Here is a 20,663-nt window from a genome sequence, read left to right as displayed (position 1 = left end):
GCTGGGAACAGCAGAGAAGCTGGCTCCATAGTTATATAGGCATTATTTGCAGGTAGAAACTAGATTTACTACTGGCTGGGTTCTGAGGTCCTTAATCTGTTTGTCACTTAGTCAAACTCTCCATGAAGTAAGCATAGTTTAAAACTGAGGACTTTAGTAGTTTGATTTCTGAACTAAAGAAGAAATGTGAAGGTTTCCATCTATAGGTGACAAAACATATTTGTCAGGCCATTTTTCACTGTGACTAAACAGTCAATGTTATATGCCTTTATTAATTAGCTGCCATTTATTTTCATTGTAAAATAATGAACTTACTCAATGACCCAGATCTACATGCCATGATGCAGGGCACAATACAGGAATCTAAACAGCACAGTAGAGAATAGTACAAAGCTCTACCATGTCTTTAGGACTACTGACTGAAAAGTTTGTAGGAAGGTCAGAGCTAACTCTAGTACAAATTAGGCTGTACTACCACTGTATTAATTAGCAATTTAATATGCACTGTAATTCTGTAGTGAAGAGGAGACAACTGAAAATCAGAGTTAAACTGAAGGTATTATACCAGGGACTAAAAGTGGTTATTCTGTTTTCTGCCTCATTGATTTTTTTCAGATTAATTTAAAACCTGACAAATTAGAAAATCTGCCACATGACAGATCCCTGACATTTATAATCACACTATATTGTTTCTTTAATTACACAGACGGGCTACCATTAAAGTAGGTTGGGAAGGAACTGTGTTTTTAGATGTGTTAATTTGTATTCTTGGGGGAGGAAGAGGAGGAGGAGGATGACGAAAGGTTAAATGTGAATTCATTCTGTTTATGGCTATGTGTTTTCTATAACTGAAAGATACTGAAGCAAGCCATTTCAGTTTCAGATTATGATTAATCATTAGGATTTAGTTTTAATTAAGATTATTTTCAAGAAGCATTGCAAGTCTAACAGTTGTGGGTTTTTTTGTTTTGTTTTGGGTTTTTTTGGCAAAAGGATAGGCATCAGAAATGTTTAATGCAAAGGAAAGAATATGGACCAGATGCTCATCTAATTTATAGCATTGTAAATGTGGATTGACCTCCATTGAACTACTCCAGATTTACAGTTGTGTAATCTGACCCCCTCATTCTAAGGAAGCACGTGAATGTAAACTTGTCCTCAAATAATTATATTTGAATTTATTCTTGTGTTTCCCATGTAATAATTCAACTAAACTGTAATGTACAATTTTATTGTTTAAAGCATTTTGCTCAACCACAAACAATCCTACCTATAATACATATTAATGTGTAATTTTATGCATCAATACAGCATTTACTATTTACAACAGGCAATAAATTAGATCAAAAGCCTCTACAACAGATAAATCTAGAGTAGCACAGATACCTGCAGTAGCTCAAGTGATTTGCATATCACAAACCTGGGTATGAAAGTTATGGACTGTACAATGTAATTTACAAACACTTTACAGAAGTTACACCTACTTTAGAGTCTACCTCAATAAAAAAAAAAATAGAAATTACTGTTACATGATCCTTCAAGGAACAAGTGGCCCATACTTGTCCATTAGCAGCTCATTACTGATACAGAAAAGTGGAAGTTTACTGCTTCCTTAAACAATATCATAAGGCACATAAAATACATGAACGCAGTTACCACCCACAGAGTGCTCTTCATTCTAGTAGCAATCTTGAGTGACAGACCAAAGACTATCCGAGCAATTTAAAGATGTGGCAGTAAAGGATATTTTTAAATTGCTTCCAAAAATCACTATTTTTGTCAGTTAAAACATATCTGTTCCCTGTGGAGCAGTTTATTAAATTCAGTTGGATTTTTCCTGGATTTTTTTTTTGGGTACTCTTTACATCCATAGCACTTCCCTTTTTCAGGCTGAAGTGTGAAGGATTGACAACTGAACATGTTTTATGCACATTTACGCTAATGTGATTTCATAATTTATTTGCTTAGTTTTACAAATAATTGACTTAATACAAGAATTAGACAACACACATGTTTTGTGATAAAAGTTCTGTAAGCAGAACTTTTAAAAGATAAGCAAAAAGAAAAAATGTCCAGAAGTGGATATAGCTCCCTAATCATGTAGCTCCTCCACCCCTGCCTAGAACAGAAATTATGGTCCTCAAAGGACCATATGACAGCTATGAATTGGTGTAGCATAGTGAAGACCTGCACAGCCTCTAAGCCCCCTAAGTGAGGGTGAGAGGAGTGTCAGTGTAGGAGAGCAGACTGTCAGCTTAGAGATCCCCCATATCAAAAGAATTCTCAACGTGGCATCTGTAGACAAATTCCAGCCCTGGCTCGGGTATTATCAAATGGTCAACATAGGGACAGAGAATCTGGACCATTTCTTTTTTGCCTTTTTTTTGTTTTTTGTTTTAAAAGAATTAACAAGTCAGTTCAGGCACAATGAGCGGCCCAAAACTTTGTCTCAAATGGAACCATTTTTGGAGGTTTGAAAAAGTTTTGATATTTGAAAAAATAATAATGTCAAGTAATCATTTAGCATTCTGTAGTTCAACTATGCCTTTGTTCTATCCAGGACCGGGGTGGAAGTGTCATAAAATTACTCTCATGGCATTTTTTTTCATCCTGACTGGAATCAGGAATCATTTAAATCACATGAGAACTAATACTTTCAATATGACTAACCCAATTATGGACTTGATTTTGTTTATGGATATCTTAGATTAGCAGACAGACTTCTGGGTAATGCCTCTGAGATCCCAAATTTCAGAGGTATACCATCAGCAGCATGTTTGTTTGTCTATAATTCCTTTCCCCCACTTCCTAGTGTATCTTTATTTCTGGTTCCTCATCTCTCTCATAGCAACCAGAAGGCTGAACAGAGGGGCTTGTCCTAGATTACACAAATTATTTGAAAACACTTTTGACTTTGTGAGAGTGAGATTCTGACTCCCATAATGAAACGACTTGTGATTTAAAATGCTACTCAACATGAACAAAGATAGTAGATCCAGCCCTACATTATTTGAAATGGTTCTATAAACATTACACATGAACAAATTTCTGTCTGTGGGTAACTCATGAATTGTATTTGCTATTCTTTGTTAAATCTGTGTGCTTGGTCACTTAGGTTACATAATATCATTTCTGTTTCCAGGTTGAATGAGTGTAAGTGAAATAAGGAGGTAAAAGCCTTTGATTCTATCAGACAGAGGGTAGGAGCAGTATGAGGAGTTAAGAAAACTAGGGAAACGGACTAAGGAATTTTAACATTTTCCATTCTGGCCATTTGAGGCGGGCCTGTTGGAAACATCACCGCCAAAAAAAAATAATAAATGATTGTGTTATAAACTAGAGTCACATTTAAAGTTATTTTTCTCTGGTCACACTGAGTGTGGCAAATAGTCTTAGCTGCAAAATGCATATCTCAACCTTTGCCTGTCATATGAACTCCCTTTGTGCCAGGGCTCTGGCCAAGAATCTTAGCTGCAATAGACGTAGTCACATATACTCCAATTTGTGTCACCCCTGTCACCCAAGAACCTCTTAATGCCAGCTGGGAAAGGGACATAGAGGGTGTGCATAGAGGTTACAAGTATCTCCTTGGGGACAGCAGACCTGGTATTACTGTGCTCAATGGATAAGGGGCTGAGCACTATAGAGGCACCCTTCAAAGGGGCTTGGGAATAAAGCCTGAATGCTGCACTGTCATGGCTCTCACTCTTTTTATGCTTGAACACTGAACATGACATTGGAGGAATTTAGAAAACTTTACTTTCAAGAAGTGCTTGATGAGAGAGAAGATAATGTGTGGAGGAAGGAATCAACGGTGCATTGTCTCATCTCTCTCTCTTTATGCTTCAACATAACAGCTACAGGAACAAAACATCAGCAACGAGCATGTCTAAAGAGAGCAGTTTTTACTCAGCAGATGAAACAACTGCAAGTAGGACCCCACCCAGGTGACACTCTCTGGGATTGGCTGTTCGTCTTCTTTTTAAAACCCCTAGGATTGCTGGTCTTCACACAATCTGGATCAGAGGTGGTGAGCTGATCCTCTCTGCAACTTCCTCCTGTAACTGGTTCAAAATATGACACAAATTCTGTGGTCAAAATTGCTCCCACATGTGCAATATTTCAATGAGGTGTCACACTATCAGAAAGCTATGCTGCGTTGATGAATCTTTGCTGGTGCTGTCCATGTTCAGGCTACCCAGCATGTGTTTGGCACTGACAGAGCTAATGACCAGTAAAGGCAGTTATAAATGTTTTATACATTTGACTTAGAGCTCATTAAAAATGAAGGATTTGCAACAATGAATCTTTATAATGCTTTATATGGTTTGGTTAGTTTTCATATTTTAATCAGACAGTGGCAATGGCCAAAAAACAAAAGGACCCATTTCAGGGATTTTGCATTTAGAAGTATTCTAATTTGTGAAGCAAACACAGCATCTAAAAATTCCGTTAGGGTAGGGTACAAAATACAATGCTACAGAATGCATTCTTACATAGAACTTTCTCCATACTGAACATCACAAGATTCTGTGCCAAGGGAGTCAATCATAAGCTAAACAGAAAAAGGAAGGTTTTAAGGTGAGATTTGAAGAGTAACGGGGTGAAGATAGAGGAGGATCAAGGGAAAATGGAACTCCTGCATTCAAGGTACAAACAAATTCATGCATTTTCTCAGTCTTCAAAGAAAGAATATAAAAAAGCAGCCCACACTGCCGTTTCACTTAAAGCCTGTCATATGCTGTAAGTCCCCTCAATGAGAACTCAGGGCATCCCAGAGGTTCATCTAAGGTTTACAATTCATGCATAACTGGACCATGGAATAAAAAGAGAGGGCTACTCACTCACCAAGAGGTACCACAGGCATCACTATCATGCATTTTCTAGTACAAAGAGTTCCGAATGTCAAAGTTTTGTAAACAGAAGTAACAGCTAACTTGCACTTATATCAAATATCCACAGCTCTGGAGATTTCTGCTTAAACCTTCAAGAAGAAACACAAAAATAAGATCTACAAAACTAACTTATTTATATCTAGAATTGTAACAGTTGCCCAGAGGGGATAAAAATGGTTCCCAATTCAAGTGCTAGGTAAATCAATAGCATAAATACCAGTCCTACTGACATTAACAAATGCCAGTTACCAGGAGAACAAAAAGGTTTTATTATTACTATCCACCTCTAACACCACAATTTTAACAGCTGAGCAACTATTAACTTTAGAAAGCAGCACTTTTTTGTACTTTTAGTGAAAGCATGACAATCAATATTTCTTGTTACCATGACCAATTTCTCAATATTCAGTTCTGAAAATAAAACATGTAATTCTTATACATCAAAACTATTTGCAACAACCTTTAGCCATTAAACAAACAGACATTTTTTTATTCCCTGGCTTTTCTTTAATACATTTACTATACAAGAATTATCTTAAATGATTTGCAGGTCTACAATAATTTACAAATGGTAAATGATCTCCTTATTACTAGGTTTTATTTAACACAGTCTATTTCAGAAAAGGTGATAGGTATCCCCGTCTATTAACATTAATAAGTCTTTCAGATTACGATGGACAGTCCATTGTTATCCTCAAATAATCAAGATCACCGTTAGTGTTCTTCCAAAATAATTTGCACTGAAAACAAAATTTAAAGCATGGATTCTTTCCCATAAGTATTTACCATCAGGAATTCTGTATGTTCCTCTTTTGTAAATACTGGAAAAATCAGTTACTGCCTTTGATATTAGCTGGGAGAATTGCAACGGTATTGAAGCATCTGATGAAGTGAGCTGTAGCTCACGAAAGCTTATGCTCTAATAAATTGGTTAGTCTCTAAGGTGCCACAAGTACTCCTTTTCTTTTTGCGAATACAGACTAACACGGCTGTTACTCTGAAACCTGTCATTATGCAAGGCACTGCATTTAGCCGTATGGAGTGGAAATCTATCAACTGCATGAAAAAACTTGTACAGATACAGACAGACATCATCTTCCTTTCCAAATGCAAACAGATGGACATCGTACCAAAAGGACTGAAGGTAAAAAATCCATTACAATCTACATACCACACAGACTATGCTGACAGCTTGTGCCACAAGCTCTCAAAGAAACTGCGGAATCACCTGTTCAACATCCTCTACAGCAAACAGGGAAAGATTAAGAATGAGCTCTCAAAAATGGATACTCTCATAAAAAAACAACCTTCCACACAAGCTTCCTCGTGGCTGGATTTTACTAAAACTAGACAAGCCATTTACAACGCACACTTTGCTTCTCTACAAAAGAAAAAGGACACTAAACTTTCTAAACTACTACATGACAAGGGGCCACAGCAATGGTTCCCTCAACCCACCTAGCAATATTGTTAACCTATCCAACTATACTCTCAGCCCAGCAGAAGCAGCTGTTCTATCTCGGGGCCTCTCCTTCTGCCCCTCCACCTCCACGAACATGATACAGTTCTGTGGTGACCTAGAATCCTATTTTCGACGTCTCCGACTCAAGGAATATTTCCAAAATACCTCTGAACAGCATACTAATCCACAGAGGTCTCCCTAACAACACTACAGAAAGAGGGACTCTAGGTGGACTCCTCCTGAAGGTCGAAACAGCAGACTGGACTTCTACATAGAGTGCTTCCGCCGACGTGCACGGGCGGAAATTGTGGAAAAGCAGCATCACTTGCCCCATAACTCAGCCATGCGGAATGCAATGCCATCCACAGCCTCAGAAACAACTCTGACATCATAATCAAAAAGGCTGACAAAGGAGGTGCTGTTGTCATCATGAATAGGTCGGAATATGAACAAGAGGCTGCTCGGCAGCTCTCCAACACGAGTTTCTACAAGCCATTACCCTCTGATCCCACTAAGAGTTACCAAAAGCAACTACAGCATTTGCTCAAGAAACTTCCTGAAAAAGCACAAGATCAAATCCGCACAGACACACCCCTGGAACCCCGACCTGGGATATTCTATCTACTACCCAAGATCCATAAACCTGGAAATCCTGGGCGCCCCATCATCTCAGGCATTGGCACCCTGACAGCAGGATTGTCTGGCTATGTAGACTCCCTCCTCAGGCCCTACGCTACCAGCACTCCCAGCACTCCCAGCTACCTTCGAGACACCACTGACTTCCTGAGGAAACTTCAATCCATCGGTGATCTTCCTGATAACACCATCCTGGCCACTATGGATGTAGAAGCCCTCTACACCAACATTCCACACAAAGATGGACTACAAGCCGTCAAGAACACTATCCCCGATAATGTCACGGCTAACCTGGTGGCTGAACTTTGTGACTTTGTCCTTACCCATAACTATTTCACATTTGGGGACAATGTATACCTTCAGATCAGCGGCACTGTTATGGGTACCCGCATGGCCCCACAGTATGCCAACATTTTTATGGCTGATTTAGAACAACGCTTCCTCAACTCTCGTCCCCTAAAGCCCCTACTCTACTTGCGCTATATTGATGACATCTTCATCATCTGGACCCATGGAAAAGAAGCCCTTGAGGAATTCCACCATGATTTCAACAATTTCCATCCCACCACCAACCTCAGCCTGGTCCAGTCCACACAAGAGATCCACTTCCTGGATACTACAGTGCTAATAAACAATGGTCACATAAACACCACCCTATACCGGAAACCTACTGACCGCTATTCCTACCTGCATGCCTCCAGCTTTCACCCTGACCACACCACACGATCCATCGTCTACAGCCAAGCTCTGTGATACAACCGCATTTGCTCCAACCCCTCAGACAGAGACAAACACCTACAAGATCTCTGTCAAGCTTTCTTACAACTACAATACCCACCTGCAGAAGTAAAGAATCAGATTGATAGAGCCAGAAGAGTTCCCAGAAGTTACCTACTACAGGACAGGCCTAACAAAGAAAATAACAGAACGCCACTAGCCGTCACCTTCAGCCCCCAACTAAAACCCCTCCAACGCATTATTAAGGATCTACAACCTATCCTAAAGGATGACCCAACACTCTCACAAATCTTGGGAGACAGGCCAGTCCTTGCCTACAGACAGCCCCACAACCTGAAGCAAATACTCACCAACAACCACATACCACACAACAGAACCACTAACCCAGGAACTTATCCTTGCAACAAAGCCCGTTGCCAATTGTGCCCACATATCTATTCAGGGGACACCATCACAGGGCCTAATAACATCAGCCACACTATCAGAGGCTTGTTCACCTGCACATCCACCAATGTGATATATGCCATCATGTGCCAGCAATGCCCCTCTGTCATGTACATTGGTCAAACTGGACAGTCTCTACGTAAAAGAATAAATGGACACAAATCAGATGTCAAGAATTATAACATTCATAAACCAGTCGGAGAACACTTCAATCTCTCTGGTCACGCAATCACAGACATGAAGGTCGCTATCTTAAAACAAAAAAACTTCAAATCCAGACTCCAGCGAGAAACTGCTGAATTGGAATTCATTTGCAAATTGGATACTATTAATTTAGGCTTAAATAGAGACTGGGAGTGGCTAAGTCGTTATGCAAGGTAGCCTGTTTCCTCTTGTTTTTTCCTACCCCCCCCCAGATGTTCTGGTTTAACTTGGATTTAAACTTGAGGAGTGGTCAGTTTGGATGAGCTATTACCAGCAGGAGAGTGAGTTTGTGTGTGTATGGGGGTGGGGGGGATGTGAGAAAACCTGGATTTGTGCAGGAAATAGCCCAACTTAATTGTCATGCACATTGTGTAAAGAGTTGTCACTTTGGATGGGCTATCACCAGCAGGAGACTGAATTTGTGTGGGGGGGTGGAGGGTGAGAAAACCTGGATTTGTGCTGGAAATGGCCCACCTGATGATCACTTTAGATAAGCTATTACCAGCAGGACAGTGGGGTGGGAGGAGGTATTGTTTCATATTCTCTGTGTATATATAAAGTCTGCGGCAGTTTCCACGATATGCATCCGATGAAGTGAGCTGTAGCTCACGAAAGCTTATGCTCTAATAAATTGGTTAGTCTCTAAGGTGCCACAAGTACTCCTTTTCTTTTTGGTATTGAAGTAATTTGAATTGCTTTGTGCAGAGTTCCCTATAATGCTGTAGGGCCAGACTGCAGCATAAGTTTGATTCCAAATTGACAGAGGCAAGAACGTTGCTCCAAAAAGTGGAACCAATACAAATGAGGGACTACATGTTGTCTCCATTTGAAAAGGAACTTCGTCAGGACACAGTTGTGCTCAAAAAGACACATTCATTTAGCACAGGTGCATACGCATAATGTTTCCAGGACGGTATAGAATCCCAGAAATTTGGAGGTTTCACCCCTACGTTTCAGGTACTCGCATACTCCCATCACAAACAACAGGCACTGTCACATTTCATGAGCGCGACATGTTTTATTGTTTGCTGGAATACAAAACACAGTGGAGCCTCTTCATACGGAAAGGCAATAGGGAGCTGCATATTTGTGATTTTCCATATCTTTCCATGAACTCTGAGATCTAAATGTAAAATCCATCACTCAGGAAGATTATATGGTTGTGTGACACTTCACAGATGAGTATATGTCTGTTCAACAACAAATGAATGGATCACACCCTTTCATAGTGAGGTAATTTTTAAAAAATCTGACTGATGCAATACAAATTAATAAGAAACAAATATAATTCAGAGGGAGTTATATTAGCATAATTTAGATATAGTCTTACTTCTAATTCTTTCAAAACACCATATATGAGATGACAATAGAGAAGAGAAATAAATTTCAAAAATGTGAAACTCTGTATGATTTTATGACCTGTCTCTCCTTGAAGTGAAAGGCATGTCACAATCTAGTTTTTTTTTCCAGTGAAGTATAGCTCAGGTAAGAAGGTGGCTTGTGAAATGCCTCTGTTCAGTAAGAAGCATCCCATATGTTATGAAACCTCTGTAAGATATTGCAATACTTATCAACAAGGTGTGTATTACTAGGCTGTCACTTACAAATGTAAAACGATGTAATTCAGTAACTGGCACTTCCTTGTGGCCAGGGTGCCTCTCCAGTGTCCTCCTTCTCCTTCTTCGGTGCTTCTTAAACAAACCTTACACAGCCTCTCTCATTCAATTACAACCCTTCTTCGGGTCTGGTTTCTTTATTTACGAAGTTCCTAAGCAAATACAAAACAAATCTTCCACTCAACCTTAAACTGGCACAGCCCCTTCTCCCTGAGGAACTGTCTCAGCTGCATCTTCTTCCTCAGCCCCAGCACCTTTGTTTGAGACCTTCTCTCCCTCAAGCTGCAGGAGACCTTCTAGCTTGGCCCTCACTGAACTCCCTCTGACCCTTTATAGCCCAGGTTCAGCCCCACCCACCCAACCATCTCAACTAAGAATGCCTTCTCTGGCACAGGGGAGTGAACCTATTCTGAATCAGAAAGGCCATCCGCCCTATGACAAATGACAACAAGGAAAAAAAAAGCACAAAAATCCTGTCCTTTTAAGGGAATAACACAGTTGCATATTTCATGTAAGAATTCTGAAATAGTTATGCTGTGGAAACAGGCATGTACATTGGAGACCGACATATCAAAAAGGTCAGGTGTCAGATGAAAAACCTTTTGAGGAGTATCCCTAATTCGCATAAAGAAAAGAAAAGAGCTGTCACACAGAAGCAAGGTCTTTTGGATTAAAAATGTGATAAAGTTATTCAGACATTTAGATGCCACAGTACCATAGCTTAGTGAGAGAGACAGAAAATACTAGTACTTAAGAAGCTTTTTTTGTCAAAAGACTTCAGGCATAGAGGTGATACGTATTTTTTTTTTTAATCACAGCATAGATTACTGGACTAAAAACCCCCAGAGATGCAATTTACTGTATATAAAAACACAAAGAATAAAACTCAAGTAAGCAGGAGAAATGTAGGGCCAGGTTTCTCCAGACCTACTCATTGGGTCTCCTTGCAAAAGTGACAGGAAAAATCTGTTTTTGCGCACAAGGGCTGGGTAATTGTTCATACAAATAGGCAATTAATTGTGTGTGCAATTATCTTTCATGTCAAAATGCTAACTTGTAGGGACTGTGGGCACAGGTAGGTGAAAATTAAGCCCCGTCTCAAAATTAAGCCTAAAACTGTAGTTTCTTAAGAGCACAAGCTGTCACGGTTTCAGGATAATTGCACCTTTATTTCCCCTCTCCCTCAAGGACACCCACTTAAAGTTTTCTGGCTCCTAGCTGTCACCTCTTTTAGACAGAGACCCACATCTCACTCCCTCCTGACCAGGAATTCTTTAAGGCTGCCCAGTTTCCTTGCCTATAGCATGATATCACCAACAAGCTAGACTGCCTAAATGGTTAGTGTCTGTGGTTTGCTTTCTCCCCAGAGTCTATGCCCAGTGAATTGCTGGCAGTTATAAGTTACCACACATCTCTTTCTATGCAAGCACATTTATTGTTAAAGTGAAAGCAAAAATATATTGAAAACAATAAAAGAGCCTATACTCTTACTAAAAAGCTTACCAGAGGTCGTCCCAATCCCAATCTCAGACTCTGATAGGTGTCAGTCCTTCAGAATCCATAACTGTGTTTTCCCCATGGTTACAAGTTCATATCTATCTCAGATTAAGATTCCAGACCAGAACCCCAGCTCAGCAGTTCCGCCATTTCTTCATACAGCTAGGGCCTTTGATCTCCAGCAGACAATTACATGCTTCTTGAAGTGCAGCTTCAACAGGCTGGGTCTGCATAACTGGAACCAAGGTAGGAAATTTGTATTAAACTCTCCCAAGGTATAACCCAGGAAATCTACTTCACACTTACTATCCTAAACGTCCATTCTTGTCTTGCACATTTTCAATATAGTCCTCACATCATATCTTCCAGGCCTCACATCACATCTCCCCATAGGCAGATTACCCACAGTCCTAGCCCACAATAATATATAAACTTAATACAATAAGGTTTTCAAGGATATTGCAGGAAATCATCATATCTGTCACAAAAGGCTTTAGATTTTAACTATCAAAATAAATTTTTTATCCACATTAACTTTTAAGGGGATTTTAAAGTAAAGTGCTAACACCATCAAAATATAAGGGAGCAACTTCTGCCTGTAGAATAAAGGATCAGTTGGTTAATTTAAAAAATCAAATATAATAATAATAAACTAACAAAAATTGGAACCGAACTAATTTTTCAGATATCCTTTCAGTGTTAAAATTAGCTTTTTGCAACACTATGGATCTTATGACCAAAAGAAACCCAGTTTATCTTCTCCAGGCTGTCTGTCTCAAAATATTTGTGGAGTTGCTGAGTGATTCTCTGGTTTTACTTTTTGGGGGAAATGCTGAGAAGAACAAGTACTGGCAATATAGAATGCTTTTAAAGTTGATGACCTTGCAAGACTTTCCAGGCCTACACTGGAAAGGAAGGTTCTTCATTTATATGAAGGTGATCTAATCTAACTATTGGACTGCCAAGATGAAAAAGTGCCCTATTTTGATTAACCAAAGGGATTCTAAGGAGAGCTACAAAGCAGAGGAGAACCTGAGACAATACCCTTTAAAAGCGATAACTAAGAATGATCAAGCCTCCTGGACACACCATCTAGAAGCTATACAAAGCTGAAAAACTTGAGGCCTGCAGTTCTAACTATTTTAATGAAAGTTGAATAATGTTAAAGCATATCTTTGTCCATTAGATCTTGACAGATGCCTTTGTTAATGCAATGTTTCTAAGTAATTGTATTGGAAACTGACAATGTACCGGTAATTGTTGCACTGGCTACAGACTTCAGGCTACAAGAGTCTGAAACTTTAGTCATAATTACCATCAGCTATTAATAACTGTCCTTAAAATAAAATGTCTATAATGGAACTCAGAACAATCTGTCGACAGAAGAAAAAGAAAAATGTAAATTGACAATTAACATTTAGAGTAATGTTAATGTGAAAGTTAGAAAAAGTGGTAAATCGTAGTATACTAGTCTAAAGTATAGACCAAGTACAGAGAAATATGTTGAAGCATCTTAAGTAGGTGAAAGCTAGGTTTTTATGGTGGTTACTAAAATTTGTCTAATTCTGGGGTCTTTAGTAACCCTTCCATACTAAAAAAAAATTAATCAAATTGCAAAAACACATGTAAACTTTTCCAGTAAGACAAAGTGAAAACTTTAGATTAGAGTCTTAGAAATTGATATTATCTACTACTATATGTTCTCAACAATCTAAACACAGTAAAATGCCCAGGACATCATAAACCACACAAACAAAGCCAAGTGTACTCACCAACTTAAGATGCCTTTAGGTATGGAGGAAAATTAAGTGTGGGGGTTTACTTTAGAGCATATACCTTGGGTACAGATAAGCTTTCAAAATGGGACTTTTCTGGTGGCTTCGTTTCTAATATTACAGGGGAAAAACACTGAAATTCATACATAAATGTTATTTTGACAAAACCACTTTTTTCATCACAAACCCGTTCGTTCTTCTCACTCTCTTAGAAATGGAGGTAGCATAAATTGACTCACTGGAGTAGTCTGGGGTTAAAATAAATAAATAATAATAATTAAAAATAAAAACAAATAAATAAACAAACAACAACAGAGCAAAGCTGTCCAACTCATTCTGTGGAGAAAACAATGTAATCTGGTCAATTGTGACCTGATTGCAGGGGGCTACAAAGTCAGACCATACGCTACCCTAAATCCACAGGAATTGCCTACCGATGACAATGGGAGATTAACACAAAAACAAGGTTAGAATATAGGTCTTTTGCAGTAACTAAATGTTAAAAGTTTGACACTGCACCATTGTAGTGAAGGTGAATTTTAACAACTTCATAGGAAACAGAAAATTTGATAATAGAGCAAGGCTCTTCCATGTACTAAAAGAATGTACAACAAGCTGGAAGATGAAGCAAGACAAATTCAAACTCAAAATGAGGCATACATTTTTTACAGTTAGGACAATTAACCATTAGAACAATTTACTAAGAGATGTGGTACTCTTCCATCACTGAAAATTTTTAAATCAAAACAGGATGTTTTTCTATAAGATATACTGTAGTTCAAACAGGAATTAAATCAGGGACGTCTTATTGTCTTTGTTGTGCAGGAAATCAAACTATCATCCCTTCTGGGCTCATAACCTATGAACCACAGACTTTGATGGGAGAGAATCAAGCCCTTTTGCCCAAATTCAGGAAGGTAGTTCAGCCACATGCATAACTTTAAGCACCTGAGTACTAGACACATATTTAAAGTGAGGCATGTACTTAAGTACCTTCCTGAATAGAGGCTTTACTTACCTAAGTTGTTACATTCAGTATCACTTGATGAGAACATTTTATATAGAAGTATTTTAGGATCACTGCTGTGGCAAATTCACCAATTACCCAATAATGACAATTTTGTGAGAGTAAATTGACCAAATACACAGTTGTAATAGTAAACACAAGTCCTATTATAGTCTATATATGTTCTTATGCCATGCTCATCCTCACAGTAGCTGAGCGGCTTTCAATAGTACATTAAGCAGCATGATTACACATCTGTCACATGCTGTTTGTTCTCTGAGCCTCTCCTCAGGGAAAGAAGCATGTGCAGTGGAAGCGTCTTGTCAGGTAGGGTATTCTTTGTTTTTAAATACACACGTTGCTACTGTGGCAAGATGGACGATTTTAGTCTGGTGGGTCCTGCGCTTTTCTTGGCGGGGAGCTAAAGTGCCGAGGGCCCCACTACTAGAATGGAAAGGTGGTAGAGGAGGGAAGCGGGGGAGGGGTCTGGGTTTGCTCCTCGCTCTGAGTCCCAGCCTCTCTCAACCTCTGTGGTTTTCTTACCCTCGTCCCCCTTAGGTGGGGTTACCCTCAGTCCTTAGATGCTGGGGGTAAGGGAGTCTCCCTGTCCTGCTGGGCAGGGTCTCCCTTACTCCAATTCTCAGGTCTTCCAAATCTCTCAACACCCCTCCAAGCTCCAGCCCTTTCTCCTTCCTCCTCCTTCCCTGTCTGCCTGACAGGGGGGTTTTATTAGGTTCCTAGCAGGGCCTTAATTGACTGCAGGTGCTCCAATTAACCTGCAGCCACCTTCCCGAGTCTACAGGGAACCATGCCTTAATTAGCCTTGAGCTTATATATCTAGAATTCTCCCACTGCTCCCTGACCCTCCTGTATCACACTATGTATTTATGCTAGAGAAGGCAAGGTCAAAACAATACACCTTGCACTTAAAGCAGATGGATACAAGCAGTGAATATAGTTCATAATCAACTGTAAATACACAGGGGTTCTGGAATAATTTTTATAGTGCAGGTGCTGCTGATGGAAACAGTGTATTTGGTGTTTGTTATTATTCTTAAAGCTAGGGGGTGCAGTAGCACCCCCAGCATTCCCAGTTCCAGTACCACTACCACTATAAATACAAAAACAATAAATTTGTTGGCATGAAACATTCACCAAATAATTTTAGGTGCACAGGGCTTGGGTTTTGAAAATCTGCCTCAGAGTATTCTACAGTAACCTACAAAAAGTGTTCTAGGAATCTGGCCTACAAGGCACCAAACTCTTCCACAGACATGCTGAACACCCTAAGTACCCACTGAGAGGTATGGTTACTTCAACAACCCAGAGAGTGCTCACCACCTTATAGCATCGAGTCCATATTCCTTACGCATAAGTAGATGTGTTATAATACCCACTAATGTTACTTTAACTTCTCTATCTAAATCCTTTGTGCATCTGCAGGAGAATAGAACCCTTACATTTAATGGTTTATCTGGAGATTAATTTGATCAAATCCTTCCTATTGCTGTTTTCCCTCACTAATCCACTTCAAATTATTGTTTTGGTTGGCGCTGTACTCTGGAAATATACAGTGCAATTTTATTCAACAAAAATCTTACGCTGAATATTCCACTTTTGATATTCATTATTTGCGTCACTCCTACTTACTGAAAGTAAGCATATTTGCCATCAATAATGTTAAAACAGGTATACATTACTTTATACAAAACAGATATACATACATTAAACACCAACTACAAATTATAGAACTTAAGGAGAGTTGCCTTTGGGTGTAATTTGCAAATCTCTGGTGCTACTATGAGGCAGCATTTGCAGACCCTGGTAAGATAGTGAATTTTATCATCAAATAATAAAGAAATGTTATCTTCACTCAATGGGAGAGTGGATATTTACTCTATTAAATTGATTTACAAGACACTCAGCTTGTGTTTACCTTAAATATAAAAATGGTACTTTGCAATCTAAAATAAAAAATCAACTTTTCACCCCATATCTACTTATATAATTTTGTCTGTCTTTGTAATCTGTATTTTCCCAACTAACATATTCCAGAAATTTCTCTGTGTAATAAATTATTCAGATTTGCCTGATTTATTTTTAAATTACTGTAATTTAGTTAATCAGAAGCATAACATGTTTTATCCTAATTTTTACTTGAAATATTACATTATGACACAGAGCATTTTAAAAGAAAAATTTAATTATATTCAAGACACTGATTGCTAAATCATTTGTTTGTTTAAAAGATAAAACTGGGGACTTAGATGCCAACTAATCTATTTTAAAATTGTTCATTTAGAGTAATTAGCGAAACATTTAATCATTCATGCATTTATATCCAGTGCAACAATTTCTTTTTCTATTAAAAACCAATAGGTAGAAGGAAAGGGACTAGGATGAGCTTTCTAGATCACCATGGGGCTCTTAAAATTGCTGCTTCCTAGCTTTTCTGTTGACAAAATTTGATTTGAAAATGTTATATTTGATTTAAAAATTAAAGACCATACCTTGAACTTTCAATCAGCCCATACAAATTGCAGATAGACAGTGGCCTGGCTAAGTCCTATGCTAAAGTACTTCATGTTCCCCGTAGTATGGAAGGTGCTATACTGTCAGATACATAGGGTAGCTTCACAGGCCATTCGAAGAATTAGGCGTATGCCTTAGAGACTGGGGAGTGTGGGAGGGAAAGGGGAGAAAATAGCTAAAAGAAAGATGGGGGAGGAGGGAGGTTCTACAAACTTAATTGTTTCCTCTTGCTGAGAAAAATGGGCCAATGATGGTATTTATAGGTATAATTATTTGGGATGGGGAGTCAGACAGCTGCACAATGCCAATGGAAGGGAATTTTCAAGTAAATTTTGTATCTCAGAGGAAGAGCAGGAGAGAGTTCAGAAAAATCTAATGACCTACATCAACCACCTGTGAAATGTCTCTGTCAATAAAAGAAATACAAAATAGAAAACAGCAAAATCAGTTCTGCAGCACTTTATCACGTAATAGCTACAAAGAAATCTGTCTATATGAATGTATAGTACCCAAAATAGATCTAAAGTTTATAGGGATAGACTGACCCAGAATGAAACACCAGCCCCAAACACTCCTCCCTCCAGACCTTCTTTTGTGAAATTCAGAACCAGCTCTGGACCAGGTCTCAAATGGGTGCATCAGCTTCTCTAAAATTATTCAAAATGTTAGTGATAAATGATTCCTAAAAAGCATTGGAGAGAGAAAATGAAACAATAATCATAAACATGACAATTTCCGTATAATCAAAATTAGGAGCCCAATTAACGTTTTTATTAAATTACAAACATTCTTATTTTAGGTCTAAAAATCTGGAAAAAAATCTGAAATTATGTGAAATTTAATTCTTATTTTTCATTTTCTAATTATAATCATCCAATTCAGCAGAAACATCCAACAGCAAAAATCAGTTGATGGTAAAATATAGAAAGGCCATAGTGACCAATTTAAAAAGTAATCTTATCATCAACTTTAATAAACTTTAAATTCTAAAGTAAGCTGTACAAGAAATCCTCCCTGTCCCTGAATAAAATATTTGATTTTGTTGAACTGTATATTTGGTGAGCACATAATGAACATATCAAAAACTGCATTTATTTTCATATTATAGATTCACAATCATGCCCTAAGCACTTAATTAATAAGAAAAATACAATAGTGACCTTTACTGTTCAGTTTGGTTTACCTATTTCCCTAACAATGTGATGAGTCTGATAACCTTTGGAACTTGACAAATCCAATAGTGTAGTGGTAATTTTTTTTCTTCTACTTTTAAGAATATTTCACCTGTCAACTTAGAGACACAAGGCGGAAGAGGTAATTGTGACAGTCTGTATTCTTATGTTCTCCCCTTTTACAAGACTGTGATACACTTTGTACAATGTATGCTATGTGAGGTATCATTTGAAAACTCAAATTGCTGATCACTACAAACCTGGTAAAATATGTATGGCAATACTGTATGTAAAGTTGTAAGATTCTACTGTGCAACGTTACTGAGACATATTCCAAGTTTAGAAAAGCAGGCACAAACTGATTCCTCGAAGATAAAAGGCAGGCAGGTGTCAAGAAAATCAAATGAACTATCACCTTCTTAAGCAGCCGTGCTTTGGCAGGCAAAGGGGTGTGAGCGAGAAATCTTGGCAAAGGAACAGCTGGAAGTTCCCGTCCCCACATACTGTCCGCCACCTGAATCCTGCTGGAGATCATTCTTGAAGAAAAGGAAAAATATAAGAGTAAGAAACAGATACCCCAAGTTACTCCTCCCTTTCTCTCTGCTCATGACATCAACATCACCTGAAGGACCAGGGAAATAACACTGGACTGGGAGAGGGGTCCTGGCTGAAAGGCATCCAGCAAGACTGCTAAAGTATGTGGTGAAAGAAACCTTTTTGCTTTGAGTTCATTTTGCTTCTTAAGTTAGATATTAGCGTGTTTTTACCTTATATTTCTTTGTAACCAATCTGAGTCTTGTGCCTCATTATTTTTAATCACTTAAAATCTTTATTTATGCAGTTAAAAATTGTTTTTATTGTTTTATCTAAACCAGCGTGTTTGGATTGAAATGTTTGAGAAATTCCATTTGAGATAACAGGCTTTATGTAGGTCATTTTCTATTCATAAAATGATGGACTTGTGTTGTCCACTGTGTTGGACAGTACAAAGCACAAATTTCTGTGGACAAATCTGGGGCTAGGGATTTGCCGATGTTGCTCTGCAGTGTAATACAGGAGTGGCTGGCTATAGCACTCATACAAAATAGCTGGGAGTAATTTACATGCTAGAGACCATGTGTAAGTAGACCAGGAGTGGTTGCTTTCACAGTGAAGCAGTGTAAACAACACCCCAGTTGAAAGACTGAGGGAACACAGCTATTCAACAGTCCAGATACCCTGTGTAATGTCACATTAATATCTTTTATTGGACCAACTTCTGTTAGTGAGAGAGACAAGCTTTCAAGCTACACAGAGCTCTTCTATCCTGGGACTGACACAGCTACAACATGTCAACTTTTATGTCAGTTAAAGAGTAGTCTTTTTATGCTATTACAGCATTGTATGTGTTTAATTTACTTAGACCCCAGTTCAGCAAGGTACTTAACTATATAGCTAAATAATTTGTTAAACTGTGGCCTTATTCTGGAACAACATTTTATGTCCGAGATTTAGTTTTGTTGAACTTACAGTCTGGTTTAAAATAATTAAAATTAAAATAATGTCAGTATCAGATCACTGTATCCTAGAAAGCAGCAGCTCTGAAAAGGATGGTGCATAACCAGTTGAACATGAATGCGCAGTGTGATGCTGTGGTTAAGAAAAAGAATACAATCCTTGGATGTGCAAGTAGGGGAATATGGAGGAAACATTACTTACCTCTGTATACAGCATTAGTGAGACCATTACTGGAATGCAGTATCCAGTTCTAGTGTACACACTTCAAAAAGGATGTGAAAAATTGAAAAGGGTCATTTATTATCGGGGCAAATTAAGAAATGGATGATTTATTGAATATGAAACAGTTCCTGAGTCAGTGCAACAGGGTTTCTTCTAAAAGGAAGATTCAAAGCCAGAGTCGAACCTGAAAATTAATTTAAATGCACTGCAGGGCATTAGGTCTGGGGATTCCAACCAGAACAAGCAATGTTGATTAGATCTGGAAAGCCACAGTAGAAGACATAACGCTCTGCAAGTTCCTTCCTGTCCTCGTGGCATTGATTACCTGCAGGAAAAAGAGAGGTGATTCTAAAGTAAAAACCAGGCAGTGATCCATGTTGGTAACAGCCAGTTCTTTAAGTTGCTCAAAATATGAGGTGGACAGAATTTGAGAACTAGTGCTGGGAGCCAGTGGGAGCGCATTTGGGTTCAGAGGCCTCTGGAAGCTTGGTTCTTGACTAACATTGTCTTAGTTCAAAGCAATTAGCTCCATCAACACTCATGTGTATGTTGGGACTGCAGAGGATAGAGTAAGCCATCTGAGAATTTCACCTATTTCTCAGTTGGGTACACCAGGGTCTGACATCATTATATATTTTGGATCATTTACAGCACAGCACATTTTAAAGGAGGATATTGGATTACCAGAACTCTGGTAGCAGTTTTCATTAGAGACCTGGGGGCAGGTCTCAATCAGGGCTTTTAAGGGACCAGCAAGGGAAGATTTAGATGGATCATGGAGTTTATGCATCTGCAATCAGGAGGAAAGATCAGACATCCTACCTCTCAATATGTCAAAAAAACAATTAAGGAATGGCAAGATGAGCCACAGTACTACAAGAACATGAGGAGGGTTTAGACAAGTCTGTACTGTTTTTACAGAGCCTGTGTGGAAACCGCTTGTGCCAGGCCACACTTTCTTCATGAG

The 20,663-nt window shown here is 38.6% G+C and overlaps 1 long non-coding RNA gene across 1 annotated transcript; it reads right to left on the bottom strand.

Annotated features, from left to right (window-relative positions):
• Positions 1 to 9,408: 9,408 nt before the first annotated feature.
• On the bottom strand, positions 9,409 to 18,676 carry LOC140917631 (uncharacterized). The gene is made up of 3 exons (XR_012160928.1): positions 18,393 to 18,676; positions 11,499 to 11,727; positions 9,409 to 10,147 (listed from the first exon to the last, which is right to left on the bottom strand). It is a non-coding gene; the product is annotated as an uncharacterized lncRNA (long non-coding RNA).
• Between the last annotated feature and the right edge of the window lie 1,987 nt (positions 18,677 to 20,663).

Source organism: Lepidochelys kempii, chromosome 9 (genome assembly GCF_965140265.1).
Source record: "Lepidochelys kempii isolate rLepKem1 chromosome 9, rLepKem1.hap2, whole genome shotgun sequence".
NCBI classification, from domain to species: domain Eukaryota; kingdom Metazoa; phylum Chordata; order Testudines; family Cheloniidae; genus Lepidochelys; species Lepidochelys kempii.
Note: the sequence above shows the minus strand (reverse complement) of the source record. Positions and strands in the feature narration are given on the sequence as shown.